Source organism: Nicotiana tabacum, chromosome 24, assembly GCF_000715075.1.
Source record: "Nicotiana tabacum cultivar K326 chromosome 24, ASM71507v2, whole genome shotgun sequence".
NCBI lineage: Eukaryota > Viridiplantae > Streptophyta > Magnoliopsida > Solanales > Solanaceae > Nicotiana > Nicotiana tabacum.
Genome location: NC_134103.1, coordinates 64,220,090 through 64,226,599, shown reverse-complemented (window position 1 = coordinate 64,226,599; position 6,510 = coordinate 64,220,090).

Below are 6,510 nucleotides of genomic sequence, written 5' to 3'. Positions count from 1 at the left end.
AGATATCAAGTTTATACTCAGGATAAATTATACATCCCGACCTCAGGATACCAACTGGGGACATGTTAGACTTTGAAACAAATGCTACCGGTAAGAATGTACAAGAACAGTACAACATCATTGAGAGGGACTTAGAACAACCAAATTCTTACAATACAGAAATCCTTTAGAGCGATAGAGAGAGTTACACCGAGTCATGCCAAGAAAGAAAGTTATCCTACATACCTTGTTGAAGAATTAGCTACACTTCTAGGATGGTTAACCCCGCCTCCCACGAACCCCAAAGGCGATACAATAAGACAATAGATATTACAGTGATGATTCCAAGCTCCTTCATGCTAGATTCACCTTCAGCCTTTCCTTAAATTGCTTGGAAATTCTAAAGGGGTGTTGGGAGCATTTAGGAGAACTAATATTAGTGATTACTCCTAGAATGAAAGATAAAGAGCATCACTACCCTTTTATATTGTTACCAAGCATAGAAAATTCTGCCGCTCCTCATGCAAAATGGGTCAGGCCCCCCGGTCATTGCACCCAGTGAGATATATGGTGCCAGTCTCCTGAAACGTGCAGCCACCTTCTGCCCTCATATGCGTTGTTGGCGAATTGGACGCGCTAGAAGCCAAACTTATCCAGCTTTATTTATCCTATATTGTTGAATAGTAGTTACTTCCTGCACAATTCTTTAGTCATCTAGGGTTGTGCCCGCCATGGTGGCCTCATCGTTACCTCCTCTATCATGGAACAAATGGGGTAACCTGGATTTCATATCTTCTTCAGCTTCCCATGTCATTTCTTCTATATTGTTGTTCCTCCAAAGTACTTTAACAGAAGCTACCTCTTTAGTTCGCAGCTTACGGACTTGATGATCTAAGATGGCCACCGGAATTTATTCGTAGGATAGATCCTCCGTGACTTGAATGTATTCAATAGGGGTAATACGGGATGGTCGCTCAAGCACCTTCGAAGCATAGACACATGGAATATCGGATGCACTGTCTCCAATTCTGAGGGTAGTTCAAGCTCATAAGCCACTTGTCCGACTCTCTGAATAATTATATATGGTCAAATATACCGGGGTCTGAGTTTGCCTCTCTTACCAAATCCCATCATGCCTTTCATAGGCGACACCTTCAAGAACACCCAGTCTCCATCACCGAACCCCAAATCTTGGCGTCAGTTGTTCGAATAAGACTTTTACCTGCTCTGAGCGGTCAATAATCGACTTCGAATTGTTTTTACCTTTTCTACAACATGTTGCACCAACTCAGGACCCAATAACTCTATTTTACCAATTTCAAACTAGCCGATATGAGATCAACACTTCCGTCCGTACAGGCCTCATATGGTGCCATTCGAATACTAGTATGGTAGCTATTGTTGTAAGCAAATTCGATGAGTGGTAGATAATCTTCCCAACTTCCTTTGAAGTCCAGAACACAAGCTCGTAACATGTCCTTGAGCGTTTAAATAGTACGTTCAGCCTGGCCGTCTTTTTAGGGATGGAAAGATGTGCTAAGGTTGATCCTCGTACCTAATCCTTTTTGAAATGACCTCCAGAAGTTGGCCATAAACTGGGTACCTCGGTCTGATATGATGAGATCGGAACCCCATGGAGTCGAACTAATTTCTTTATGTATAAATTAGCATAATCTTTAGCCGAGAAAGTAGTCTTAACTGGTAGAAAATGAGTTGACTCGGTGAGTCGATCTACGATAACCTAAATAGAATCAAATCCTTGGCATGATCGTGGTAATCCGGTAACGAAATCCATGTTGATCACTTCCCATTTCTGGGTCGGAATTTCCATATTTTGCAGCAACCCTCCCGGTTCTAATGTTCAACCTTAACTTGTTGGCAATTTGGACACCGAGCGATGTATTCAGCAATGTCCCTCTTCATGTCATTCCACCAGTATAGATGTCGAAGATTGTGATACATCTTGGTCGACCCTGGATGAACTAAATACCAGGATCGATGAATCTCTGCCATGATCTGCTCTCGGAGTCCTCTAACATCAGGCATATATAGCCGGTCTTTGTATCTAAGGATCCATCCTCGGATAACTCAAACACTTGTTTTCTCTAAGAGGGAATGCCTTCTCTTATTTTAAACAAGGTCGGATCTTCAAATTGTCGTGCCTTCACTTCAGTTACTAACGAGGATTCAGCAACATTTCGAGCTATGGCTCCTCCGTTACCAGTATCGAGCAATCGTACACATACATGTCTTTAGTCATCTCCAACTTATGGTTTTCCACATGTTGCAGACTCTTCATGGATTTCCGGCTTAATGCATCAGCCACAACGTTTGCCTATCCTGGGGTGGTACAAAATATCAACACCGTAATCCTTTAGCAATTCAAGACATCTCCGTTGCCTCAAATTTAATTCTTTTTGCTTGAATATGTACTGCAAGCTCTTGTGATCAGTGCATATGTCAACATAAACTCCATACAGATAGTGACACCATATCTTCAAGGCGAATATAACAGTTGCTAGCTCCAAGTCGTGAGTGGGATAATTTTGCTCATGTTTTCTCAGCTGCCTTGAAGCATATGCAATAACTTTACTGTGTTGCATTCGTACACTGCCCAATCCCACTCTAGAGGCATCACAGTATATGACATAGCCTTTAGGTCCTTCAGGAAGAGTTAAAACTGGTGTCGTGGTTAACCTATCCTTTAACTCTTGGAAGCTCTTCTCACAGACATCGGTCCACCGGAACTTAGCTGCCTTGTGCGTCAACTTCGTCAAGGGAGCAGCTATGGATGAGAAATTTTCCACAAATCTTAGATTGTGACCGGCTAGGCCTAAGAAGCTACATACCTCGGTAGAAGTTGTGGGCCTTGGCCAATTCTTAACTACTTCAACCTTGATTATCAACTTTGATACCCTCACTTGATATTATATGCACAAGAAAAGCCACCGAGTTTAGCCAGCACTCGCACTTGGAAAACTTGGCATACAACTTATGATCCCAGAGCAAGAGTAAAATCATTCGCAAATGCTTTGTGTGCTCCGCTTCCAATCGAGAATACACCAATATATCATCTATGAACATGATCACAAAAAAATCCAAAAATGGCTTAAACACCCAATTCATCAGATCCGCGAAGGCCGCTAGTGCATTGGTTAGGCCAAAGGATATGACAAGAAATTCGTAATGACCATATCTGGTCCGAAAGGCTATTTTTGGAATATCTTCCTGAATTCTTAACTGATGATACCCAGACCTGAGGTTAATCTCCGAAAAATACTTAGCACCTTGCAATTGATCAAACAAATCATCGATCCTCGGAAGTAGATACTTGTTCTTGATGGTTACCTTATTTATTTGCCGGTAATCAATACACATCCTCAACAAACCATCTTTATTTCGAACAAATAGTACTGGGGCTCCCCTCGGGGAAATACTGGGTCGAATAAATTCCTTATTAAGAAGGTCCTTCAACTAATCTTTTAATCCTTCAACTCGGCAGGAGCCATTATGTGCAGGGAAATTGATATCGATTGCATATCGGGTGGTACATCAATGGAAAACTCAATTTCCCTCTCGGGTGGAGTACCCGAGAGCTCCTTCGGGAACACATCGGGAAATTCACTAATGACTGGAACAAACTGAAGGGTGGGAGGCTTCACCTCTGCATCTTGCACCCGCACCAATTGGTAGAAACATCCTTTCGTGATCATCTTTTAAGCCTTAAGGTAAGAAATAAACTCCTTTTGGCGCTGTAACACCACCCTTCCATTCAATCAAGGGCTCTCCCAGAAAGTTAAAGCAAGCAACTTTCTTCCAACGATCCACCTTAGTATAACAAGAGGCCAGCCAATCCATACCCATGATGACATCAAATTCTATCCTTTCTAATTCATTCAAATCAACCTAGGTATGGTGATCATGAATCACCACATCACAACCTCGATATACCCGCCTAACTACCACAGACTCACCCACGGGTGTGGACACTTCAAATAGTTGTCGTAACAATTCAGGTACTTTACCATATTTACCAGCAACAAATGGAGTAATATATGACATGGTAGAACCTGGATCTATCAAAGCATACACACTAATGGAAAATACGGATAATATACACATGACCATGTCCAAGGATGACTCTAGGTTCTGTCGGCCTGATAACGCATAAATGCAGTTTTGTTGTCCGCCTGAGCTAGTCACTCCACCTCTACCTCTACTTCTTCCTGCTGGCGGTTGCATACCTTTCTCACGAGGTTGAGCTGATGAGGAGGAAGCTTCTACTGACCCTGTTGGCGGCATCATATTTCCCACTTTCCTTATTAGCCAAAAAGGCATAATATGATCGGGCTGCCCACAAGAATAGCACAAATCGGAACCCTGACGGCAATGCCCAAAATGATTTCTACCACATTGGCCACAATACGGCATATGGGGTCTCACCCTACTAAGATCTTCGCTATTTTGTGAGCTCTGCCCTCAGAAATTCTTACCCAGACCAAAATAGGTGGTCCATTCTCGATGCTGGCCTTGGGATTGTGATGGCACGCTAGCCACCGAATTAGGCGAATGCCGAGAAAATAGAGGTCTGAACTTACCTCGAGACTCACCCATATCACCTGCGAACCAAGCTCTCTTATATTGCCCCTGGTCATGTTCTCGGGCGGCTCACTGTAGCCTCTTGCGATCCTCCAAGTTCTACACATAGGCCTGAATGCGGGCAACATCCATGATCAGATTCAAGGATGCAGTGGTACATTCATTAATTAAAAATGGGCCCAAACCGCCTACAAATCGATGTACCCAGTCACCCATGTCGGCCACTACCGAAGGAGCATACCTATCCAAGGAGTTAAATTACAGGCTGTACTCCCGGACATTCTTATTACCTTGCTCCAACCGTAAGAATCTATCTTGTCTTGCTCGGCGGATCTCGACGGGCAAATACTGCTACAAGAATGCCTCAGAAAATTCCCTCCATCCTACTACTGGGGCAAGAGATCCTCTAGACTGTTCCTAAGTCTCATACCAAACCATGACTATATCCCGCAATCTGTAAGAAGCAAGCTCTACAGACTTATTATCAGTAGCATGCATAACTCGTAAGGTCCCCTGTATCTGATCTAGAAAATTCTAGTGATATTCGTTGGGATCTGTTCCTTTGAATACAGGGGGTCCAAATTTATGAAATCCCAAACTCTCGTACTGACTACTCTATCTGTGGGGGTATGGGCCTGATGTTGAGCCTGAGAAGCCACCAATCGAATCAACAGTTGTACTGCACTTCTCATATCTATATCTTGGTCAGAAGCAACCGAAGGAGGAGTATGAGGTACATTAGTTTCTCTATGCTGCTCTGGGGGTGGTGGTGTTGTCCCCGAAACTTGAGTACCAGTCTCATCGTTTGGTCCACGTTGACCCATAGGGGCAGGTGGCACCTGACTGGTGCCTTCTCTCACTTCTTCATTTAATCCCTGAATAAATACCTGACATCTCGTGGTAGGAGTCGCAATAAGCATAAACAAGATGGGGATTAGAAGCAACTATTTACGGCACAACTCTATCGCACAATCAAGATCAGAAAGAATGGTATCCACCCTAGATACCCGGTAGCCTCCTATTTATAAGTATGGCAAACAACATACCTATAAACAAGACTCTACTAGATACGCCTTGCAGACTCCCTAGGACAGACCTGCTTGATGGTAGGCTAAAAATATGGATTTTGGTTTCAATTTCACCTATTGTTGATTGCATTTCAAGCGTATTTTGAGCCTAATTATGAGAAATTTGTACTTATAATGTGGTTTGCATGTTCAAGACTTAAATTATAGCCATAATGAAATATGGATCTTCGAAGTCTGAGTAAAAGCTTCAATTGATCATCTGGTACCATATTCGGGGTTTGTGGGCCGGCATTGTATAAGAAAGTTGGAAAAAAAAGCATGGGCTAGAGAAAAATGTACTAGTGTATCACATAATTCATGGCATTGAGTCACATTAGTACAAAAGTTTGTCAAAAGTTTGAGAAGTTCATAGGCTTGGAGTTTTTGAGTCTAACAAGAAAATACACTAATGCGACGCCTTGTGCGTAGCAGGGCGCGACACATTAGTACAAAGGTTTGTCAGACAAGCTAAGTTCAGAGAGTTGACACCCGAGCAAAATACATTGATGCGACGCAGGGCGCGTAGCACTGTGCGACACATGAAGTGTAAAAAGTTTTTCAGGTTTTTCTACTTCGGCTCAGAGAGGGTACTTTGGTCCAGGACGTTCCGACTTGGTATAAATACACTTGAAACACATTTTTAGGGACTTTAGACCTGCAGAAGAATGGAAGAGAATTGGAGACTCAAAACACAAGGATTCATCATTCATTCCTCAACTCAACACCCGGGTTTGGATTGAGTTCATGTTTTCTTATTCTTCAACTTTATTTGTGATGACTTTCTCCATGATTATGGAGTAGTTTACTCTAGGGTTTGACTAATATGGTATTTTTATTGATATTTGTGGATTTTAACTCTAGTTAT